The following is a 25,594-nucleotide window of genomic DNA, read 5'->3' as shown; positions in this document are numbered from 1 at the left end:
ATCAGGCTCCAGTAAGTCATGGCCAAATTATATATTGCATCTGAAAAGAAAGTGGTTAAATTTAAAGATGTTCTGAAAAGACTGCGCAAAATATAAAGATACAGGATTTATCTTGGAGCTCTCCAAGACCTTACCATCATCACTGAATTATGTAATTTTTGGAGCCTCAGTTTGAATTAGATGCAATTCCATTAATTAAAAATGACAGTGGAAGATATGGTTTCAACCAGTTATATTTATTTATTTTCCTGAGAAAGCTGATCATGATACATTGTGCAGTTCCTTTCCTAGAACAGCTACATCAAGATGTTCTGAGATTCCTCTTCCAACTGATAAATCCAGAGATGGTATTTTGCTTGGGCCAGGAGGTCTAGTTAACTCAGAATTGCTGGAATAGGAAAAGCCAAGAGCTTTTAGCGTTGCCTAAACAGATAATGGCCAGAAAGAGAATTCGTATTTTTTGGTCACATCTGGAGATCTGTAGGTATGAGAGGCCATAAACATAATCAAATTTTGGGCCGGAGGAAGAGAACACCTGCTGTTATCATTGCATGATGTCTACTAATATCCTGATGAAAAGCCTTTTGCTTTACATGTGAATATACAGCATTATTGTCATACATTATGTGAACACCCAATAATTTATTAAACATATTTTTCAGAACAATACTGATATTTTTAAGTAGCTTTTTGAACATCAAAGAACAAACTAAGAGCACAATATTTTTTTTCAGCTATAAACCACATATACTGCTTGCTACACTACCTTTACAATGTAGTAAGTGTCCCTTAAAGAAAAAAAAAAAGGACAGTAATACCAAGTAAAGGCTTATAAATCATAAACAATTCTCCTGTTACCTAAATCTGAAGGAAAAAAAAAATCCTTGGCATGGATATACACATCAGACCCAGTGAGAATAACTGGTCTAATGAATAGCTCTTTTCCATAGGAGTTGGAGAAGATGTTGGTTCTGCAGTGTAATTCCCCTCAATTTTCCCCCCTCTCTGAGCTCTACTGCCATCATGCAGAGCTATTTGTTGGAGAAATTGCCAATTTTTCCCATTAAAGGAAACGGCTTATTCTTCTAGCTTTCCTAATTTCATGTAGCAGATGATACCATGCATTTAAGAGAGCTCAGAGTGACCTTTCATGGATGATTTTGATGCTTTTCATTGAGAAATGCTTCATACACATACATCCTTTAAAGCAGAACAAATGTCCATATATATACAAGAAAAAAACTCTTAGAAGCTACAACGTGTTGGTGGTTTTAATTCTTTAATTCATATGGCAATTGGTTTCGAAGATTATCTACAAATGTCCTACTTCTGATATTTTGCATGTCTTTTGTTTTGCTAAGTGTTTTCATCCATGTTTTCACATGAAAATAGTGTAACAAGACTGGAAAAAACCCGTGAAATAGGATGAATTTTTTAACATAATATTAACAGCTTCTACTACTTAATTGTTTAACAATGGAGAGGTGAATACAAAGAGCAAGAGCAGAAATGAAAGTACACATTTTATGATAAGAAAATCCATGACCATTGGCTTTCAGAGGAAATAAGTACCTAATGGTCATACATGGGAACACTTGCTCATTATATGCTAAAACATAATTTTTAAGGAAGTATAAGAACTCTCTTTCAATTTTTGAGCCTCATATTTATGCTCCAAGCAAAATTAGAAATGCTATGACTACATATGGCCTAACTGTGCCTGAAGGGATAAACTCAGATGTTTAGAATAAGAATTTTCCCAATAAATAGTGGTACAATCTGGTGATTTCAGACCTTTTGCTGGCTAACCCCAGATAGAAGAGATCCTCCTTTTAATCCAGTGAAATTTTATTGTTTACACACCATGTCACTGTGATCAGGCCACGGAAGTCTACAAAGTCCAATTAAATGTAAATAGGTCTATCTTGTCTTAGTTCCATTCTTGTGATATTTGTTTCTCTGCACTTTCTACTCACAAATTAAGAGATCTCAGCTACTGAAGAGATTCTTGCTGCTGTTCCAATGGGTTTGTTCTTTGTTTTGTCCCGTACGTTAGTGGGAATACAGGAGTGTACTGTACTGAAGCATGGCTAGCTGTACATTCAGAGCAGCAGGAGGCCATGGGTGATTGTCTTCTTTGCTGCATAAACTGTAAATATTTCTTCATGCCAGCTATGCCACATAGTATAAGCCAGTGCCTTCAGTAGCTGGGCATGTTCCAAAAGGCCAAGGAAGTCTCCTGCTTGATCCGTTCTGCATTTTTCCATGTTTCCCTAAAATTAAAAGTAAGGAAAATCACTCTGATTGCATTCAAGTTTTAAGGGTCTTAGCAAGAGGACACATGCAAATGAACTGCAAAAGCATGCCTGGAGTATGAGTATGACAGTCTTTTCTCCATAAAAATGCTTCCATTCACAAGTAAAGAAGTCCCTCGTTTGAGCAGTAAAGGAAGACTGGCTTGAGGTCTGCTGTCAGTTCTAAAGATTAAAGACATTAAAGATTTGTCACTGTGGGATCTAACTGTGATCTCCACAGAGATTTGCAGAAACTTGCATTGGTGTGACTGTGCAGAAGCCCCTGTGAATCTGAAAATGTGTTAATAAAACAGATTGTAGCAAGGAATATGTTTTGGTGTTAAGATTCCCAAACATTGGTAATAAGCAATAAGCCATCATTTATGGCTCAGAATTGGAGCCAGAATCTTTTCCATTTGAATGTGACTTGTGACTTTATCCATTTGGCAATGACTTCCCTGCCAATATATACACACATATATATAAAAGACTTTCAATGACATTACCCCAGTGCAAGCTTTGCATCTAGGACAGAATTGAGTTCACAAAAAATGTGTCCAGAAGCTTATATACCTATAACTCATATGGATATTGACAGCAGTAGCAAAATTGTATTTTCTCAGTTCAGAAATTAGGACCAACATATATACATATACAGTTTGCAATTATGTTATAAAATATTTTTGATGCCATTAAAGAATAAGATAACATGAGGACTGTCCTATACCTATTGTAGTAGTGTGAACATCTAATCACTAGCAGGCTTAATTCATTTATTAGAAAAAAAAATTCATGTTTCTTAGCATTGGTCAGAATGTTTTAATTTTCTAGGAAAGCACATTGATATTGAGCATACTACACAGATAGTTTGATTTTTCAGAACAACCAATCTGAGAGCCCATTTCAAAATCTTGGAGAATACAAGCAATTTGAATATCAGTGGGAACTGATTGCAGGGAATTCTGGCATCACTGTATTAGAGGCATGTGAGGATTTACTGTATTACACAGGACAGCTTGAAACAGCAGTATATATAATTCCTGTTGTACATTGAGCTCATAGGATAGTTGCAGCTAAATGCAGGTAAACAAAGTTTATCTATTTCTGCTTTCGATCATTTGGAGTTCACTTATCAATCACTATTAGGTCTGTGAACTAAACCTGTGGATTTATCCACTTACGTGCCGTGCAAGTGAATTTACTCTGTATAACGATGTTAAAGGACTGTGGCTTTCACTGTATGTGACATTTGCACATCTAACAGGCTAGGTGGTATATGGATCATTGAAAGTCAAGGTCAAGAATGGAAGCAGTTCACCGGCTCTTTGTCTAAACGTGAATGTTTCCTGTTTACCCATCAGAAAATATAGAAAGATGAAAATATTTAGAAAACAAAGAAAAAAATGAAAGCTATGTTCAAACACATTATTTATATAATTATCCTGTAATTAAAGTAATTACAGTTTGTGATGAAAAATAGTCTTTATTTTTTTGAAACATTTGCAGGTTTCTTGAAGGATGTTTACTGATCATCACAGCAAAAGTGACATGAAAAATACTTGGAGATGTTCTCATTTCTGCAAAACATTAAAGACGCATAAGACGTGTTCTTCATGAAACCAGTATGCATGTTTACAGTCCATTGACTGACAGGCCTGTATGAAAAGGAGTTAGACTGATATTCAAAGACATTTGTGAGCTTTTATAATATTGACTACAGCCACAGCTACTCTGCATATGAATTTTCTGAATAAGAGTGTATTTCTAACATATAACATTGCAAGCAGAAAAAAATGGTGTAAACAAAGGATTTCTCGCCTTGTGGATTTTTTTAACTTCTAGATGCAATTTGCTTTTCTTTATAGCACCTGGAAAGCTGGAAACTTATAAAGCAAAAGCTTTGTGTCCATGAAACTACTTGAACCTAGGATCAGTAGTTTTGTAAAAGACCCACTGACTGTTCAGAAATACTGATCTGAGACTCAGAACATAAGGCTGTTATTTAGGAAGCTAACCCAAACAGTAGAAATTTCGACCTCTCATTGTTAGAATTCTACCACAGGCATTAGAATGAGGGAGAACAGGCCCAGGGACCATCTCAGGGTACTTCCACAACAGAGGTGTGCCTGCTCTGCAGCAGTGTTACTCACTTGGCAGCACACCGCGCTTTCCTCACAAAGCACACTCCGCACAGACACTTTGGACTGCTGGGGGTTGACTGAGGGTCCTACTGCTGTATGGATGAGGATGGGGTTTTCCTACAGAGTTGTCCTGGATTTTTAATCCTGGATTCATTTTTTTTCACTTCACGAGCCATGTTTCACTCTTCACAGAGCTACACAGCAAGAATTGTTGTGGTCAGATTAATCATAAAAGCAATTCACATACTTCAAATAACATATACAGGGGACATTTTCAGTAAGAAATATTAGTCAGCTGCTACATTTTTTTGATTACATTCATGTAAATATTGATATGTGCACAATCAATATCTGCCAGGACTGTGGAAAATTAGGAAAACTATAACTCTCATAGCATGACTTTTTTTTATTGTCCAGCTAAAGGAAAATGTATATTGACTTGATCTCCAGGGAAAACCATCTATTTATTTTTTCAAATGAGCCATATCAAAGCCAAGATGGATTCTCCTACCATTATAATAGGCAAAGTAGAACTTGTTTGAGAATTTTGTTCTTCTTTAAATATGATCTTCAGCAAAATACAATCTTTTATTTTTTCCTATCCAGCCTCATGAGCACAGACTAAACACAGTGAGCACAGTTTTAAAATAAAGCTTCTAAAAAACCTCATCCATCACAACCTCCAACAACCCAGACTAATTCTGAGAGTATAATGTGCTTGCACAAGTTCCTGCTGGCTAGCATCATAATCATCATACATGAGCACTTCCCCCGCAGGATGGAGAACCTCAGCTAAGCACAATTTTAGGGTGCACAAGAAAATGTCTGTTTCTCAGAGGGACATCTTGAAGCTCCTAAAAAAAAAAAAGAAAAAAAAAAAGAAAATCAAGTCTTCCATCTGTGTAAACTGTACAACATTTACCTGAATAAATTTGTTCTTTGGAAACGTCTGATAATTTTCCACCATTTTTCAATAGCAATAGTTAGAAGAATTCATAGCAAGAAAGACTTTGGGATTTTTGTACTCAATACTTCTACATATGAGAAGACTAACTTTACTAAGCCTGTCTCTTCCTAAAAGTGCAGCCACCTTGGGCAGTCAGTTCAAGTTATAACTAACCCTGCTCTTAAAATGTTTCCCTAGAATTTAAAATATATCTTCCTGTCAAGACTGGTTTAACAAAAAAATCCATAGAATAAGTCAAAAAGTATTCTTCCAGCACTTCACAAGTACATTTTTACCACCCTATTGGCACTTAATAACATTTAAATGAAAATATTTCTTATATTCTTAGGGGTCACAGATTATTTTTGGGGCTGTGAAATTTCAGAATATATACTCCATCTTTCTTATTCATTTGAAGAGCTATTTTTATGATTAAAATGACTGTTAACCAGAGGAGCTGAGACTGGCAGTTGTGTCAGACTGGCAATTTACACCTTCAGCAGATGATTTGGGAAAACTACAGTTTTGACATGTTTCTTTCACTTTGCCTTTTTTATTTGACCTTATGGATCCTGTCCTTTGTTTTGATTTTGATGTTCTGGAAGAGATTTAAGATGCACTTTCTTAAAATATTGATTTTGTTATTGTCACATGACGATACCAGAAAACACGGAAAATCTGATTACAGTCAAGGATCATTCTTGCACTTTTCCTGAGTTCACCACATAGCTGGGATCTGATATCTGTGTGCCCTTTAGAAAGAGAGGACCTACCTTTTGGAGCACAACTGTAAGTCAACAATTTATGAGTCAAAGCCCTTTGAAAAATTGCTTTCTGTAGATATGACATAACAAGTCTGGTGTCAAAGCAGGTATCAATGCACAAAGAAACACTGTCATTTGTTTTACTCTAATTATCACTCAAATGGTAAAATATTTAAATTTCAACTCTTTCTTAAACTAATCATACAGCACATTTGCAACCTAAGTGCGTTTGGAATATGGTTAAAGAGAGAGATGCCCTGGGGGACATTAAAACCTAGCTGAAACTTCTAAAGAATCTCAGCCCTTTTGGACAGGCACACAGAATTTTCAGACTAAAGATTTAGGAAGCAGTTATAGCCAGATTATCTGCTGGTTTGGGACTTGTCCTGGTTAAAAAAGTGGCACTTTCTGTTACAACAGTTCCTTATTAAGCTAATCTGCCATCTGCATAATAAAATCATCTGTCAACAATAATTGAGTCTGCTTTTTATTCAGCTGGCAGTGGTGTCTCCATGTTGTGCCATGCTCCCAAACCTCCCAATTCATGCTGCTGTGGTATGTCTTAAATCACACAAAGCACTGCACAGCTCCTGAAAGGAGCACTCGCCTGGGTCATTGTAGAACAACCAAGGTGTCCAGTGAAACAAGAATTATTCTCTTATACCAGTGAAAATCTTCATAATAATTTATTATTACTCACTGAAGACCAAAATCTTATAATCTAAGTTTAAAAAAGTAATTTTTAGGCCACTCCAAAGTTTTTTGAATGGTACATGAAAGAAGCCACATTTTAAACAGTGGTTCAAATTATACCTCCTCTGGTATTATGCTGTGGAATTTGGGCGGATGATTCGTTTCTACTTTGCAGTCAAATAATTATTCAAGGACCTTGGTTCTTCTTCAGAGAAACACTCTTTTTAAACCATTATAATCCTTTAACTGAAGTTCAGAGGAGTTACTTGTGATCACCATAAATTTGTGCCCAAAGAGACAGAGTTCAGCCTGAAACTTTGAGGTACTGATATCAAGGGGAACTCTGACAAGGTATGCAATAATTGTAGGATGTCTAACCATGAAACAGTCTCTGGTTATTTGGTTGAGACCTCAGAACTGAACAGGACTGATCAGAAACCTTTTATAGTGCTTGAACCCATTTTCCCCAATTATTTTTCTTTTATTCAGATCAGCCTTTTTAAGAGTTTAAATGAATTCATTCTTGAGATTCATAAGAAAATATCCGATAGGTTTTTAACTTCCCCAAAATCTCTGTGGTTTTTTTGTTTCCTTTTAGGTGATCATCAGCAACATCTGCAATCACATGTAATTCCAGAGCACCTAGTTGCCAGACAAATTAGGCAAAATTATTCAATATTTCCATTTTTCATTGTAATTAGAGGCACAGGTTCAAGGACTTACTCTAATCTGCTTGCAACCTGCTCCCTCCTTTTCTATGTTTTCAGCACCACCTCAAACCTTGGAGGAAAAAGAAGTCACAAGAAGTTAAGCTACCAGCAAATATCCTTAAAGAATTGAGTGAAAATATGGAGAAAATTTTCACAGCAGTCATTTTACTTCATTACTTTCCTAGGAAGACACTCAGAAAGAATACAACAACTTTTTTCCTTTAATTTTTTTTTTTTTTAACCTTAGGGAAATTTGGTCGAGTCAGGATGAGCTAATGGTTCAGGATCAGGAGATCTCAAGTGGTATTGCCACTGATTGGCTGAATCATTTTGGGAATACTTTCTATGTGTCAGCACCATCATTTTGCTGATGGAAAGTGTGACCTAATGTTTGCCATCTTGAAAAATTGAGGGTTTGTGACAACCACAGTGATTTGACCATAAGAAGTATTTCACTGCCTGAAGCACTATGGTTGCAAGTTTTATGCATGATATTATTATACTTTTTTGTTACTGTTAGGGAATAGATTTTACTTCACAGTTCCTAGAAAAAGTATTTTCTAAAGCATGAGCAAAACAGCTCCTTTAAAGTGTACACAGTGGTGCACATGAAATTATAGATATCTTATCTGCAAAAAATATTCCCTATTCTATTAAAACCAAATTAAATTAGAACAAATTGCATTTTCCTCAAAAGAAGAAATTATGAATAAGCATAACTATGCAAATACTTTAAAGAAAGATGCTTTGCTCTTCAGAAAAATAATAAGAAATTTCTGAATGTGTAAACTAATCTGATTTCAACTTTAAGAGCTGGAACCTTGGTCAGGTTCAGGGAAGGAAGCCTGCCTACACATATTTCAAGGTATAACTGTGACTCATTTATTTTATTGTATGTTCCCAGTATGTCTTTGCCATTCAACATTTTAAAAAAACCACACTGGTTTGGTTTTTTTTCTCTAAAATATGAATTAGACAATGTCAACTATTTCATAGAATCAACAGAAGGGCCTGGGTTTGGAGGGACCTTAAAGATCATCTAGCTCCAGCCCCCCCCCCCGCCTTAGACAGAGACACCTTCCACGAGACTAACTTGCTCAGAGCCCCACCCAGAGTGGCCTTGTATACCCCCAGGAATGGGATATTCAAACCTTCTCTGCACAATCTGTCCTCCCCACCCTCACAGTAAAAAATTTGTTTGTGGTGTCTCTAAACCTACTCTTTTTCAGTTTAAACCCATTCCTCCTTGTCCTGTCACTAAATTCTCTTGCAAAAATCTCTCTGCATCTTTCTTGTAAACTCCCTTTGGGTATTGGAAGGCCTCAGTTAGGTCACCCTGAAGCCTTCTCTTCTCCAGGCTTAACAATACCAATTTTCTCAACCTGTCTTCATAGGAGGGGTACTTCATCCCTCTAATCACCTTTGTGGCCGCTGGTCTCATTCCAACAGGTCAATGTCCTTCCTGTGCTGGGAACTCCATGTTTGATTTCATCAAGGTCTTATAGTAATGTGGTGTTTTTTCAAGAAATAAGAGATTCCCCATTCCTGTGGCAAAAGGAATATCATGAATTAGAAGAACAAGAAACAGAAAATGTTTAAGTATGACACTGAAGACATAGATGATAATAGCTAATTGCCTCAGCCAATTTTCTGTAGCATCTTCAGGAGTCACACAGACAGAATTTGATACAGAATGAAAGTAAGCAACCAGATTAGTAAAGTGCATCAGGTCTATCATGACAGGGAATATTTTAAGGGTTTGAAACGCTGTCTGTTCCTTTCTACACATTTATTCATGCTCCCCTCTCCCACCTAGTTGAATAGGACTACTTCTATTCTTGGAGGGAAGCATGTGTGTAAGCATATCCATGAAAAGCCCGAGTTTCTTTTCCCAGGGAAATTAGAAATTACTCAAGTTGATGTGTCAGCATCCCACTTTCTTTGAAGATGTTCATGGTGATGCATGGAGGTGTCTTGTTTTCTTATGAGTGAGGAATAAGAGTAGAAAACAGGATAGGAATAGGAAACAGTACTAGATATCTGAAAGTTCAATTTAGTAATTATGGGTTTAACCCATCAAACACAGGTCATTCAGCCAAGTGAGAAGGGTCTGTATTTACAAGACATCATCTCTGCGCAAATACCGATATTGAAAATCTCAAGGCTGGGTCTCTCAGTGTGGCAAACAGGAGGTGCAGAAAAATCCCATTAGCTACTAACAGGATTTGTGCCCTTGTATCTCATGTATCACTTTGAAAATTCACTCTCAGTCATCAGGAAGTAAGGTAATATTCCAGCATTCAAAATTGCGTCATTCAGATATAGACAAGAAGCCTAACGGGGTATCGTGTACAAAGAATCAGAAGCATAAAGAATTGCTTATGCTTAAATATTTTATTTAAAGCCTGGACTTTTCCACTGGACCTGTCTACATGTGAGTCTTTAATCCAAAAAAACCCAAACATTACTGGATCTTCAGTTATTTTTAACTCTGCTTTACAGTTAGATGGAAATTGTTTCCCATCTCAAAACCACAAAGACTTCTAAAGATCAAAGAATTCAAAAAATTTTACTCATAAAATGGGAACCATTCAATTACATAAAAAACTTCAAACCAAACAAAATATACATATGCATGTGCAAACTCTTCATTTGCACATCATGTTCCAAGAGAGTGTTATGTTCATGACAGTCCAGACAGGTATCCATATTTTGAATCTGTACAATTTAATTCACATAATCCAATTTTTATTGCAATGAAAATTCTTTGGCTTTCTCTTAGAGGATTTTGAAATAGTTCTTATTTTCTACCTCACATCAAGAAATGAAACTAGAACATACCAAGCAGATACAGAGGGGTGTGACAGGTGGAGACCATTATACCACACTCCATCCATGAATTCATACCAATGATTCACTCAAGTCAAAGTAATTCATGCCACATCTTCTACTAGCATAACCTTCTACCTCAAGGTTTTTTAGTCAAGAAAAATCTAAGTGGACAGCCAGGAGTACTAGCTTAATTCTTCATTAACTGTATCAAATACGCTAAATATCTTAACTAAGAAACTTTGAACGAAAATGATGTCCAGAAGATTCCTTAGAGTGTTTCCAGTGGCAATCTCTTTTCCCCAGTCATAAAAAAAAGTGTCACATAGTTGCTAAGTACTCAAGAGAGAAGTAGATTCTAATAACAAAAACGATGTGTTTGAATTTATAATCCTAAGACTTTGTATGATTGAATATGAAGAGTTCCTCGACATATATTTTAGCGAGATGAAATAACATTTTATAGTAAATGTTATCATTTCAAATAAGATCACTACATGCATGAAGAAGTGATGAGTAATACCTGAGGAAACCAAACCATATTTAAATGCAAGAAAGAATGTTTTTGTGTCAGGATGTTTGGTGAGGCTGTTCCAGGAGTCATTGCATATTCTGCCAAAATCTTGTTCATCATACTGGAAGTCCTTCTGATGGCATTGCACTGCCTTTCCTCCAAACAGCACCTGAAGCTGTGCTCAGCCTTTGGAAAATAAGCTGAAGCCATTATGAAAACCTCTAATGAACCCAGAAAAATTTTCTCTTGTGAAATAATAAAGTCCTGATATATTTGCATTAATGGGTATTCCTTTTTAGCGTAAATATTTTCCCCTCAGAATTTTATCTCTGAAAATTCGTAGCCATATCCACAGCTCAACTCTAACCCTGCCAAGTTGTGTGTCTAGCTAAGAAGCCCCCTCCTTTTATAAGGAAATCAGGAAAAAAGAGGAAAATTCAATAGTCTTCGCATGGTTTACGCAGGAAAAGAGCAAGTTTGCCAGAAGTTAGCCTTTTTGCATGGTAGGTAGTTATTTTTCAGAGTTCTTTACACTTTAAGAAAAACCTAAGTGTTACCTCCAACTTCTCTATTTTTCTTAAAGCACCAGCTGGGTCAGCTTAGCCAGACAGTTTAGGTATGCAGGACAGCACCACCTCTGGTGCTTGAAGTAGTCAAGTGAAGCCAGTCCTAGTGAATTCACAAGAGTTGGGAATATGCTGCTTCTTGGGTATGTGGCACAGCAGTGGCTCTGGCTGCTAACTCAGATGATTTATCTTTCTAGTATTTGGATTCTTTCTGCCCAACAGGCATTTAAGGTCTCTAGGCAGTGCACAGGAGGATGCAGAGTGTTAGAACAGGACCCAAACCACCCCATAAAGCTAAGCAGAGAAGATGCAGTATCACATACATGTGCAAATTGTGTAATGTGTGGTGTTCAAAGTCTGCCAGTTCAAAATTCTAAGCAAAAGGATATGTTTTCTGCTTGCTCAGGGCTGTGGAGAGGTACTTCCATCTACCCTCCTGAAGGTAGGGAGATACCTGATTTAAGTCAAAAAATGACTTTTGCAATTGCAATGCAACATCAGGGGAGGCAGGGCTGATTTTAGCTTTCCTTTCACAGTCCAGCCTTATGATTCATGCCCAAGCAAATGGAAGGCAGTCAGGCTTGATCCTCTTCTATGCCTGAAGAGTCATCAGCCAGCAATGTTATCAAGCTAAATAGAGCTACTGCTGGGGGAGTGCTGAAGGGAGGAGAAATACTGCAGAGGAGCACACTCCATCCTTTCTGTTCAGCCAAATCTGCTCCACAGAAAATAAGAGTCATAGGGTCAGGAGGCATAGGGCCTGGGAACAGGAGTCTAACCCAGGCTTCAAAGACAGTTCCTATCTATTATGTACCACAGATGGTAAAAATGCATTAGTAATCCTGAAAGCAGTTGTCAGACTCAAGTTTTGACCTGCTGGGTGCTCTTGCAACTATGATATAGAGTCATGCCCCATCTTTGCAGTGCATTTGAATATTCTTATCATGAGACTGAATATGGTTAGTCTTTTACATATCAAGGCCCTTTTACAGAACCCTGGGTAGTGCAGTCTTGGTTAAATGAAAACTGCCCTCAGCTGTTAGCCTTTCCAAAAAGTTTTGCAGACCACCTGAGGTATTTTAAGTGGGAATTATGTAGTCTGAATATTTCATATTACTAATTATCTCCCACAAATCCTTACTGTGTCCTCAGATATTTAGGTCTGTTGTAATTGCTCCACCGCAATTTACAGAAGGTGAGAGAGTGAGTTCACCTTGTCTCAAAATCCTCTCCTATCACAAATTACTCTTTCATTCTGATAGCAATTTAGACCACTGATGGATAAGTTTTGTTCCTTAACAGTTTGAAATAACCCAGTCATTACAGGTCAGGAGCTTATGCTGAATATAACTATGCATGTATAATGATACAACTGGTGGACTCAAAACTAACAAATAAATGTGTTTATCATAGCATAATAAAATATATGGAGTTGGAAGGGACCCACAAGGAGTGGGTCTACTTCATGTAGAGTACAACAGTTCCTTACCTTCCTTGTAGACACAGAATTAGTTCCCCTGATATGAAAACTGTTTTAGATTTTTGTTATAGAGACTTATCCAGCTTAAATGCATTTTTGCCTCTGCTTGGGATTTACAGAACATGGAATTCATAGTAAATGACCATGTTTCTACTGTCTCATCAGTGACTTTAATAATACAGTAAAGAGATTTGTGCTGTTTTAAGGAGTATGCAGAAAGCATGGTACTTGTATTTGGATTCTAATTTGTGAACTGCTTGCCAGTCTTCTTTTCCCCTAATGTATTAATCACAAGATATATTGGTTATGCAATAAAGCATTTTTTAATTGCTAGCTTTAGAAATATTTAAGTACCCAATTATTTTTTATCTAAAAGACTATTATGGAAGAAGAAGGGAAAAGTTAAAAATGGATATGGCCATGGCGAGACAAGTATTATAAGTTGCACAGCAAGAGCACTGAGCCTTTGATGAAGTGTATAAATAATTAGTAACACACTTTAACACATCTTTCTCTTGGTTCATAGTACCTGTGCTCATTTAATTTCAGCTGAAAATATGCCCATTCATTCACGGTGAAGGACAGATAAACTGGTGACCAAGTCAATGGGAAAAGTGATTCATGTTCAAGCACCTAAGGCCAAATACTTTCTGCACATACACAGATCAGACACTCACTGAGAGATAAGCCACCAGCACAGATTTATCCTGCCCTGGCAAAAGATCACAGGGGACATGAGATAGACATGTATGCGGCAGAGTAGTGCCCATAAATGTGTGCATGTGAGTATGTGTAATAATTTTAACATCTAGTTTTTATGTGAATGATTTTTAGTAACCTGAAAAAGAGCTCAATAACAAGAAATAACACTCTACAAATAGGATGTCCCATTTTTGTCTTTTTTCAAAGTTACATGAATATCAAAATATCCTTTTTTGGTTCTTTTTCCACAAAAATTGATGGGATGAATTTGGTCAGCACAGATATGAGCTTCAAAATCAATTTGTGTATTCACTGAACTTCACTAAATTGCACCTCGAAAACCTTCACAAAAATATTTTCACATTTGAAGAAGCACTTTGACACCTAAAGATGCAAGCAGGGTGTCTAATGTAAAGACAGTACCTAATGACTAAAGATAAATGTCTAAGTTCCATTAGGTTCTCCAGCCACTTAGAAATTCTGATCTTAGTATACACGTGCTTTTTGCAAGGAGGAACAGAGAAAGACCTCAGGAGATATATCCAGACAGCTGTTTACTCATCTCAAGCAGGACTTTGGAGAGCTGTTGTGCATCAGTCCATTAGATTTCAGGATTCCCTAAAATATTAAACAAATAACAAATAAATATGAAGCTGAGGAAGACTGCTTGCTAATTTTGCTTCTTGTTCTAGTGATTTACAGATCACTTCTGCAAAGCTGGTCCTCTCAAAGTTCTTCACATAACTAATACAAAATCATTCCCTCTTATCAGTGTATCCCTAGTCCAGACTGCCACACACAGAGTTTTTTATACCATGTTATGTAAATCACCATTGCTGTCAGCTTATCTGTGATACTTGCCTCTTTAAGTGAATTTCTCCAATTGGGATGAACTGGCTCCACTAAGAGGAGTCTAAAAGACGTCATAGAATTACTTCAATCCCAACAGCATTTTGTTTTCTTGTAATAATTTTTCTGCATCAACACATACAATAAAAGTACTCTACTATTATACAGGCATACCATTAAATAGGCTTACACTTCGGACACTCCTTTTATTTCTGACTGTATACCATACTCTTAGTGTTCATATGAATGTCATTACAGGACCCTTTGCAATACGTTAGAACTTTTTTTTAAAAGGTGCAAATACACCAGAGCAGGGAGATAGAAGGGCTGACGTCTTGATAAAAGGGCTGTGACAGAAATTTTTGAAGGAGATATGTATCAAATGGACTGTCATCAACTATATAGTGGAATTGTGCTTGTCAGCTGTGTTATCACTTTTCCATACCAAGGGAGGGGAAAAAAAAATCCCTGACATAACTTTACTTTCCCTTTTAAATATTATGTAAAGAGGAAAAGCACTGTACCATATTAATGCAGCTAGAACGGAGATACATTGTTTTCCTAAGTGTCTGTTTATATGACAACAACCATCTTACTTCCTTTTTCTTTTGTTGTCTAAATCCTAGTGAAGAAAACATAATAGGGTTTGAATAAAAGAAAGTCAGCTGACTCTTAGGAAAAATACCCCCATATCTAACAGCTATAAACCTAAAAGTGTTATTTCATTATCTATTCCATTTTTCAGCTTTCAGCATTTTTTTATTATTCATTCAAAAAACAAGATTAAAAGTACAGACATCTTTTCTTATTTTATTTTTCCCTCCATTTTATTACTATTTTTATTTCATCCTGCAGAAAAAAATAGAAAGAACTGGGAAAAAAAATGGCAGCAACTTTTTAGGCTCCCAAACCATGCAAAATTGTTACTTTAATTTCTAAGAACAATACTAATGAATCGTCATATTATTTATTTTTGTGAAAAGGAACATATATAATTTTAAAAGGTTATTTTAATTAACACTGTCAGCTGTCTTAAGTTTGCTTTGCTTTTACAGGTAAGTGAGGGGTTTTCCAGCTGTGAGCTGGCAGAAGGGGGTTTTACCCCCTGCGTGCCGACACGAAGAAGCCCGGAGGTCAACGCTGAAACCCCTATGGAAAGCAGCACTCAGTGCCCAGCACACAATGAAATAGGGGCACAGCTCCTCACCCTGAAGGGGCTGTATCCTTCTGTCGCTGTCAGGCACGCAGGCGAAGAAAAAGAAGAAAGAGAGGGGACTCTCCGCATGTGCTCCACGCAGGTTTATGCCAGCGCAATGACAGGGACGAAGAACCTAATTGGGAGGAGGGTCGAGGGATCTTATACTGGGTACAGATAGGCGGGGAGAGGGATCACAGCCAATGGGATAGAGACAAGCAGGTGGGGTTGACAGCAAGGGAGCCAATGGGGACAACACATAGGAGCGACTTAGGGAAGGATGCAATGGGGCGTCGAGGAACGAAGAACTTTCTAGAACTGATACATATTAAACAAGGGAAATGAATATACATAACCTCATACATAAAACAGGAAGGAGAAAACATTAACCAGTTGGGAGAAAACATGCAAAATGCAGAACAAGGGAATCATGGGTTTTCACCATGACTGAAAGTTACATGCTTAAACTTAGGTTGATGACCACCACAGTGAGTTCTCTGAGTTTTCGTCTGGAGACAGAGTGGCTGGAGCAACTTGCACAGCTACAGATAAGAAAGACACGTCTTTGAGGTAAGTTATACTAGGGCTCAAGTTTTAGGAGCAAGTAGTAATGTTTTGCCATTGGCTGGTGTTCAAGGCAATGCCCAAAGTGGTATGTGCTTGACCCGTGAAGGTGGTGTAGTGTGTGATGTAACTTCATCTTTTTGTTCAGGGGCACAGATATCCTTTGGTGAAGCTGTCAAAGCTTTTTGGGTAGTGATAATCCTGGCATTGCTGGCTTTTCCGTCCCACTGCTCCATACAACCAGAGTGGCCCTGCTGGGTATTTGTGGCCAGGTGCCCGCAGCCTCCCTTGCCCAGTGACCTTGCCTACTGGAGCACAGCCACAGGATAACACACTGCCTGCCCACCAGGACTGCTGGTCACACAGAGTGACAGGTGTCAGTGCAGCCATCAGAGGGAGGTGACACTCCACTGGCCCTGCACTTCCTGGATGTGGTCAGTGACTGCGGCATACAGGCTTGGCCTTTCCCTTATATGTGCTTACCAAGCAACCCACACGCTAAACCTGTGTTGGTCAAGCCAACAGGAACAAGGGTCCATGTTCCTACAGTCCACTCATAACATTCCAGGACAAGAGGTGATAATCTTGACTGCAGGATCACAGTCCAGTGCCCACCAAACTCAGTAGACAAGCAGCATTTTGCACCTCACTCGCTATCTGCAGTCTCCTCGATGGGAGAAATGCAATTGTAACCTTTTCTTGGTGGCAGCTCTGCACACTGCTGCTATACTTTTCTCTGTCATAAGGCATGTTGTAATATGGATTTACACTGAGATTTCTGATTGTTTTGGTTTATTTTGTTTTGGTTTTTTTCTGGATTTCACTGGGCAGAAAAAAAATTCACTACTGTTTAATTGATTTTCTTTTATGGAAACTATGTACTCTGCCTTTGTTTTCATTTGCACATACACATCAGTGCTTTCTATCTGAGATTGTCAGAGATTTTGGCTATACCTGATTAATTCAGGAGACCTTTGTAGCAATCTTAAGTGCAGCCAGCCAAAGTATTGTGAAATTTTTCTGTAGTTAGGCCTCTGTGGCCCAAAACTGAGTGATAACTTCCGAGAAGTATCCTTGTAATGTGTCAGCTCTTTAATGGCTCCCAATTTCCCTAGTGTTTTATAAATCACTAGAATGCAGTCCGAGAAACCAAGTATAAATGTAAGATTGATACAGTGTGCAGAGAAGCTATGGATTCTAGGTGTTGATCTGAAATTCCTGCGTCACTGGATGAGGGTGAGGTATCTGCTTCAAGGACCTGAGGCATACTTCATCCACATCAGGAGCAGCAAAGACCAACTTCAATGGTTCTTAACCAGGTGGGACAGCCTCAGGGCAAGATAATCAGCCAAAGATGGGAAACCAGTATGCCCTTGGTATGGAAGGGAGATTAAGAGACTGATAGATGCTACAGTCCTCGAAAAGCCCCAAAGTCTGAGACATCTGGGAAGAGAAGAGCTACCAGAATGTGCTTTATTTAAATGTAAGATTTATTGAGAAAGAAGTTAAATGAAAGTGTGAAAAAGACATAATGCCCAGTAGAAAGGTTTTGGAAATACAGGAGGACACCATCCACTTACCAAAAATACTCTAATACTCTACATAATGGTCTGTCGGCTTATGTTTTGGGTTCCTGAGTTTATCAGAAACATCTCAGTGGATATTGGTCAGAGAAAGTTGCAGAGCCCAGAAAGCTCTCTAGAAGGAAGCAGGACACTAAAACCAAACATAGAGAGTGGAGCTTTGTTTCTGATCATTATTTCAAGGCACCTTCTGGTTGTTCAATGGTAGGTTAAAATGAAGCTGGCTTCTGGCTCCTCCAGCCTGAAATGCTGAGAAACATACACCAAATGCCAACATCTAATTCAAAATCCTATTCCTATTCTTCTTAATCCTAGTAAATTTTCTCTTCTGAATTTTTCATTTAGGGTTGTTTTTTAACAATGAATTTTAGGACATACTTTCATCAAACAATAGATTTTGTTCTTAACTAAAATAAGGATATATTTTTACACATTCACCTAAAGACAACCCTTAATGTATTCTAATGCCCTGAACATATTATGTTGAACTTGTAAAAGATTTGAATTTTAAAGGAAAAAATGCTATGTTTCCTTATTATTCATTAACCAATAAGGTCAGACATGGATTTACCACATGTAGAAAACTTGAAGTATGTAAGGCTGTTGAGATTCAATAGATCCCAAGGGTAACAAATAAATGGACAGCTGTTAAAGTATAGTGCCTCTTTCAATTTCTTATATTTGTCTAAATTACCAATTGTGGGAATTTAACAGTATAGGACAAAAAAGGTGAACTTTTCTTGCAGTTACCAAAAAGCCGTTTATTGTTTGTATAGTTCCGGATATAACTGGATTTGGGCTAAAGAAATTTAGGTCTTTTGCATTGTGTATTCATGCAGGGGTTTTTTTAAAGTATTTGAAGGGAAAATCATCACGATGTGTTTTACCAGTTAGCACACTAAGGCTATTTGCTATCTCTGGCAAATTTAAAAAGATAACTTCTAAAAGGCAAGTTATGGAAAAATTCCTTTTAAAACTTACCTTTAAAAAATGGGGACTTCATGGATTAAACAAGATAAAGGAAGATTTTTTCTTGAAAACCCTTTTTGTTTTGCATTTTGCCTTTATAATAAGTAATCATTTATATTTCAAGTGAAAGTAGTAGGCCTACATAAGAAAAAAAAGTGCATTTCAATTTGTAGCTTAGTGTAACACTTTTAACTGTTTTTTTTTCTTTGAAGATGCATTTTTGTTGCACAAAGTAATACAGAAGTGGCATCGAATTTCCCCTTCATTTTTATTTAAAATATTTACAGTATTCCATATATATATATCAGCTACTATATAAGAGTTTAGTACTGAATGGATTGATTAACTAGCTGTCTGGATACATAATTAATATCTCAAGGTTGCTTTTTAAGCTTGACTGTAACAGCCAATGAGAAGTGATGCGGCTGCTTTGGGATGAGCAAAGCTTTTAAATGCTACCCTTCAACCCACACAGCAGTCTCCCTTTCTTCACAGAACTGCGTTCTCGTCCATAATTTTAAGGGCCTTTGTAAATGGTGTAAGCAGCAGGACCTTTGGTTCAGCAGCAGTGATTTTTTTACAGTTAAATGTGTAATTCTCCAAACGGAAGGACAGATGCTTTGGAGACATCATTATTCTTCACCTATCTGTCAGAAACTACAGAGGATCTAGCTGGTTTAGTTGCAGTCCTTTTATCTTCAGTCTGATTTCTACAATTTTTCAAATAGATCCACAATGCATTCATCACACTATGAGCAGGAATTTCAGCCTGAGCATCACCAGTTATATAAGTTCTGGGCTGAGTAAACTAATTTCCCCTGATTTCAGTCATGTGAAGCAGTGGGTGGAAAGGTCACCCTCATTAGTGGGGAGAGATGCTGCTGCCCTGGTGGCCAACTGGCTTTGCACCCTTTTAGTTATTGATCTGGGAGCCTACAGAAGCAGGCAATGGCTGCAGGGCACAGCTCAGCTCTCTCTTCTTGAGGCTCTCCTAGGAAAGCTACCAAAGGTTTCCTTCTACATCCTGGATCTCTGCTATGGGTAATTAAGGGTAGGCTAGTGAAAGAGCTAAAAATGAAAGATTCAGATTACTAATTCCTCCTGAAAAAAAGCTTTCAGGATGACAAATCCAGGGAAAATTTTCTGGGGATATCAGAATCCCACCAGGTTAAAGTGACTCAACATTTAGTTTTCAGAAAGCAAAATCCTTCTGCATCCAAAGCCAGGGAAAATGTTTAATATCCATCATTTTGTTGTGCACTCTCTGTTCCTGACCTTGAATGGCTGATCCAGAGCCATGTGGGATTTGGACCATAATGCCAATGAAACTGCAGAGACAGTCAACACCATTTCTTCTAGAGGGGTCATCCTATTCCCTGGGATCTTGCCAGTGAAAGTGATAGGGATAAATTTAAAAATTAAATTGAGGAACATCTTCAGCATCCAAAGAAAAGTCAGTTCATGACAGAAGCAAGAGGTAAAGCATTAACAATTGTTTAAACAGAGGTGCATACTAATGGTGCAGGGGTTTTTTAAGACACCGTAAGTTTCAGAAATCTGAGTTATTAGGCTGTTGAAAACACGACTGTTAGTGAGAGAAGGAGAGAGAGGGAGAGAGAAGGTAAGTGATACCACTTTTTGGGGAACATTTAAGAAATTACTGAGTTAATTTTCTCAGACCACCTGGTCAGACAGCCTGAATACTTCATTCTAGTATGGACACTCAGATTCAACTGTGTTCTCCTCTTAGGTTGAAGAAAGATGACTGATTCTTCCCCAAATGATGGAAAGGTATAAGGACAGCTGCTTGGGAAACTCTACCCTTCCTTAGTAGGTTTCTCACAGCCTGCCTGTGCCCCAGTCCTGCTGACTGTCAGAGTTCACAATACAATGCAGGGAGGAGAATCCAGCAGGAGAAAAGTGAAGATTCTCTCCAAAATAGCACATTAGTCAGTGCAACAAGCAGCCATGGGCAGTCATCCTTCATGGCCAGTTTGGGGCAGGCACCCTTGTTTTAAGGTGGTCTTGGAAAAAAAATGTCCTGCTTTCAATCCAGATTCTCAGGTTGGGTTCAGGCATGACAAAGCACAGTGTCAAATGGTCTGTTCCCATTGTCACAGCAAGAACTTAAAAATAGGTAAAACAATATGGAAAGTGTCCCAAATTTTGCAATATTCCATTGGATTCAAATACACTCTAATTTGGGTAAAAGTGCCATCAGCAGGAATCTGGACACACACACAAGAAGTAGAAGCAACAGCAGTGTGGGAACTAACCTATGACTCCTTGATCCCATAGGATGCTGGGCCATACTCACCATGTTATAAGGTCAAGTCAACTCGTTCCTCTTTCTTTGCTGATAGAGAAATAAGTGCTTGCAACTCATCATGGGATGTATACAGGAGCAAACTGAAGGCCAAACAGAAGGAAACCATTGAAAGCAAAGTCTTAGAAATACTTTGGTTAGTCTCTGAAAGAAATTACTTGCATTTTTTCTTATATGAATACTTTTAATACTTTCTATTTTTTAAGAATTCTTTATAATTTCTTTACCCTTCTCTCCTGTCACTTTTTCCTCCCTTTGGATTTATTTTACACATTGTTTATAACTGTAATAGGCCAGCTTTTGGAGGGTTAGTACAAAATGGATGCTAATTTTTTGTTTAAAGCTTTCCTTTCATTTATTAGGGAACCAAATAGTGATTTGCACAGAAGCTTTCCAACATAGGTGCCTTGAGCTGATTAGCACTTTGTTCTGCTTTCACACATTGGCAAGCTTGTGTGTTATAAAGCAGAAACTCCACTTGTTTTCCTGTCTGGGTTTCACAAAAAAAAGGGCTTTTTTTTTCTGCACAGAAACTTTAAGATATATAAAATTTTGTTCCAGTGAGAATTGATGATTGCTTTTAAAAGTATTTCTTAAAGAGGCTATTCATTTAAAAGAGAAACCAATGTCAGAGTTCTGTGAATGAAAGAATGAGCTCTCCAAAATGACTGATGGTGCTGTCTTTCTTCTCTTAATTGATTAGTACTTTGGTTCTGAAACCTTGGCCCACAGACCATCTGTGTCCTGCAGAGAACTTGCTAGTAGAGCCTTTACAGAGGAGACAGATACCATGATGGTAGTTTCTCTGCTTGATTATTGCTGTTAAATCATCTTAAAAGCAGTTAAATATTCATGAAACATTTTACTAATCAGACTTCTTCTAGGAAAGCAATTCTAAGTGGGAAAATTCTTTTTGCTTCTGAAGATGTTCTCCTTTTTAATATACGCAAATAATAATTAATAACTTATTTATAAAGCCCTCTTGGCATGGCTGAGGTGCTTGGGGTACTATACAACATCATCAAAACAGAATAAAAACAAAATGAACGAAAGTTCACCCTCATTAGAGTCAAGCCAAACACAAGAAAAATTGCAGACAAGAAAATAGGATCTGCTTCTCTAATTGTGCGGTCTCAACATCTGTATTTTTGAAGTGATGCTGGGGTTCGAAACACATCAGCATAAGCCTCAAAGTATGTACAAATAAGGGTGAAGTGCCTTTGTTCTTCCATAAACTTATTTTCATTTCACATATCCTCATATGTTATCCTGGCTCACCTCTTTCAAACATTAGGCATAAAGCGCAACCTGTAAGGTATTCTGCATTGCTGAGGCTCTGCATGCTGCCCCATACAACCTTCCCCAAATAAACTGGCAGAAAAAAAGGTGTCCCAGGAGCTGTGCAGTAAATGTTTGAAAATGTGACCCACTATGTACTGGGGGAAGTTATAAAGCAAGGAATTTGGCCTTTGCCACCCTTGCAAATAAGAACTGTGGGGCAAAGTGCCCTACTTGCCAGCTCTGTGGACAGGGGAAAATCATATTAGTATAAAGATCACTTTTACAGACAGCTACAACAACAGAAATTTCAGTACCATCTATCACAAACCTTGGAAAAAAGACCTATAAATCAACACATGGACATGTACATATTTAATCATTCAAATGCACTTACAGAAGTAATTTATAAAGTTCCATCTGATTCATAGTGCAGGGGAACATCAATTATTTTTTTCTGCCATATCACCAGGTACCAATTCCACAAAACAGATTTTCAGATATGTAAACTGGCTGTACAAAACAAATGAATTTGTACTTTTTCCCTGTTAGACACCAGCCAAATTGTCACTCTTTACAAATAGGTTAAATGGGTTATGGGGGATAAATACAGGAGGAAAAAAAGAGAATATATATAGTGAAAGTTAGGTTGTCATTAGCAGCAGCTCTTTCTGATAAGGAGCAGCTCTTAAACTATAAAAATGGGGAAAACAGATTAAAGCTGTTGCTTTGATGCCTGAATACAGTATATATTTAATTTAAGATTATATAGTTCATAAGGAATAAATCCCCAAATATATTTGTAAAATGCTTCAATAGCCTTCAAAAATACCACAGTGTAATTTGCAGAATTCACTCTTCGGAGTCTGATTTTAGAAATACACTAATGCATAGATGATTTAAGAGACAAAAAGCTGATTTTGGGTTTTTATCTCAAGGTGCAACATTTTCTGTAAGCAATAAGTTTCAAGGAAGCACAGCTGGAACTGAGGACAAGTATTAATGGTGGAAGTTCAAAGGCGTGGGTGGGAGCAGCAAGGATGGATAGGCACAGGATTCACTAATGTGCAGTGAGACTGATGGGGGATGCACACTCCTGTCCATCTGTACTTTGAGAACATCTATCCTAATATATCATCTGACTAATTAAACAGTGTTTCACCCAGAGGAGTCCACATTGGATTGGACTTCAATACAGAGGCCAGATCCAGTGTCCATTAAAATCTCATGAGAAAACAAAGCAGAAGAATTTTGGCTTTTACACTATGGCCATCACTGTTACAGTACACATATCACACTCAGTCCCAGCTATATACAGGCCAGGAGATGCAGACCTGTGGCTAAAGAATGCTGTTTTCCTGATCCACCTGCCTGAATTTCTTTTTTTTTTTCCCAAGAAAAGTGATACAGAGTATTTCACAGCATTCAACTTTTCGAAAAAAAAATGAAAGCCTTGTGAAAATGAGCTTTTTCACTATGCTTTTTGGCCAGCATTTTTGATGTACAGTCTGACCTCTGATGCTTGGAAATGCTGCAGTTCTGAAAACATTTAATTGTATGGGACGGAACTAGGAAGAATTCTCTCGTATTGTCTAGAAGATTGTATAACTGCTTCCCAAAAAGTAGAATTAAATGTAATATCATCAGAATTCACATGTAAGTAAGAAAACATCAGGTAGGAAAAGTTAGTCAATAACTGACTAAAACTTATGGTCAAATACTTCTTTCTCCTAAAGTCAACTTTTGTCATCATCTATTGCACAGAATGTTCTCCATGAAAAAAAAGCATTAAGAAAAGCAGTTGTTTACTTTGTTGGTTGTTTTTAACTTTTCAGAACCTCTTGCCTGAGTAAAATTTGTTTGTCATCAACTGTTGACAGCTTTGAAAATTGTCTTTTGATTAACACTAAACAAAGCAATATTCTTTGTCCAATCATCTAGCATGAGTTCAAATTTAGGAAGTCAAATTCTGTGATTTACATAGAGTATATTTAAACAAAGGTCTAGGGGATCCACACGTACCGTACAATCTTCGATGCTTTCTTGTGTGAAATGAGTTTACGCAAGTCCGGTTCGTTGCACAAGGCTATTCAGTTTTGTTAGTCCCTTGAATTAGTTTCTAGGTCAGCAAAGCACTAAGAACATTAGAAAAACAAAACAAAACAAAACAACAGTGATAAAAAAGAATCTAAACAAAAACTCCCCAAAAACCCCCAGACCCTAAAAGACTATATCCTTGTTATGCAAGTCTTCCTGCTCACACACTTCAAGTTAAAACACCTCCTTTGAAGAACAGAAATGGGATTGCTCAAAGTTAAGTACATGAAAGAGAGGAATCAAGGCTAATGACCGTTTTGCCCAGTGGAAAACTCTCCAAGTTGTATTATTTCAGCTCCTATAAATATCCTAATAGGATTTTCATGCTGCATTGGAAAATTCCACAGCAGCAACTCAGTCTGTTTTATATGTAATTCATTCCCCCTTTCTTTTATGCTTGGTCATTTTTTATGTACAAACATGATACACAGTTTACCAAAACATTTGGTAATTGTCTGAGTGAACCAAACAGTTGTAAAACCTGCATCATGCAAAAGCTCAAGGCAATACTGAATTTTGCCCTTCTCATGATCATTTTTAATGCTTCCTGTGTATGTGTAAGTCACAGGCAGCCAGCACAATATAGCAGACAAATGTAAAGCCATTTTTTCTTTTCACTGTATAATTGAAATCCGTGAAGCATAAGGAAAAGCAAAAACAGAGAGGAAAGACAAGTCCTTCCATAGCAGCATCAGGCTGCAGCTGTATGTTTCTTTTTGAAAAATGAAATAAGTCTGTCCAGCTACTTTGTTTATAAGTGCATTTCTTTTTTTTCCTAAGTTTAATACAATTTAGGAAAATCCAGAGAGATTATTTAGATGCCTTCCACTTGAAGTACCTTGGCCCTAAAAAGGTCTCATAAAAAGACAAAACCTGGGAGATGGTCTCCCTGTGGACTGCCTTGGCAGAGTCACCTGCATCTTCATCCATACCCCCCCATTCAACCAGACACTTGCCATCGTGAACAGACAACAGCAGACACAGGGGTACGTGTGAAAGTCCAGCCTCCCATTCAAAGTTAAATCATTTTCACCCTGTTGGGACACAGACCTTTCAATTCTCGGAGGCCACACATCGAAGTAGGCAGAGCAGAT

At 37.6% G+C, this 25,594-nt stretch overlaps 1 long non-coding RNA gene across 2 annotated transcripts; it reads right to left on the bottom strand.

The window, feature by feature from the left end:
* Nucleotides 1-258: 258 nt before the first annotated feature.
* LOC125317400 lies at nucleotides 259-24,688 on the bottom strand. 2 transcript variants are annotated; one of them, XR_007200055.1, is made up of 5 exons: nucleotides 24,426-24,688; nucleotides 21,117-21,208; nucleotides 14,063-14,257; nucleotides 8,969-9,093; nucleotides 259-2,273 (listed from the first exon to the last, which is right to left on the bottom strand). It is a non-coding gene; the product is annotated as an uncharacterized LOC125317400 (long non-coding RNA). The 2 variants fall into 2 exon arrangements; XR_007200056.1 differs by lacking the exon at nucleotides 14,063-14,257.
* Nucleotides 24,689-25,594: the final 906 nt, after the last annotated feature.

Source organism: Corvus hawaiiensis, chromosome 26 (genome assembly GCF_020740725.1).
Source record: "Corvus hawaiiensis isolate bCorHaw1 chromosome 26, bCorHaw1.pri.cur, whole genome shotgun sequence".
NCBI lineage: Eukaryota > Metazoa > Chordata > Aves > Passeriformes > Corvidae > Corvus > Corvus hawaiiensis.
Note: the sequence above shows the minus strand (reverse complement) of the source record. Positions and strands in the feature narration are given on the sequence as shown.